Raw genomic sequence first — 285 nt, 5'->3', positions numbered from 1 at the left:
ACCTCCTTGTCCCCACTGTCACCTCCTGTAGGGTTGGGGACATCCCCCGGGGCTGGTGGCACCTCCTTGTGCCCACTGTCACCTCCCTTAGGTCTGGAGATGTCATTGGGGGCTGGTGGCACCTCTTTGTCCCCTGTGTCACCTCTTGTGGGGATGGTGTCACCTCTGGGGATGGTGGCACCCTCCGTGTGTCACCTCCTTGTCCCCAGTGTCACCTCCTTGTCCCCAGTGTCACCCCCTTGTCCCCAGCAGTGCCACCAACCCCCTCCCAGTGTCACCCTGAGC

General features: G+C 62.8%; 1 protein-coding gene across 1 annotated transcript in view; it reads left to right on the top strand.

The window, feature by feature from the left end:
* The window catches only part of LOC113980862 (EVI5-like protein), a gene marked incomplete at its 3' end in the record, with an annotated part of 9041 nt that overhangs the window by 8104 nt on the left and 652 nt on the right, over nt 1-285 (top strand). The window lies entirely within an intron of this gene.

This window comes from Neopelma chrysocephalum, unplaced genomic scaffold (genome assembly GCF_003984885.1).
Source record: "Neopelma chrysocephalum unplaced genomic scaffold, ASM398488v2 Primary Assembly neopelma1_95446, whole genome shotgun sequence".
In the NCBI taxonomy this organism is placed as follows: Eukaryota; Metazoa; Chordata; class Aves; order Passeriformes; family Pipridae; genus Neopelma; species Neopelma chrysocephalum.
The sequence above is the reverse complement of the archived record's forward strand: the minus strand, read 5'-3'. Positions and strand labels throughout refer to the sequence as shown.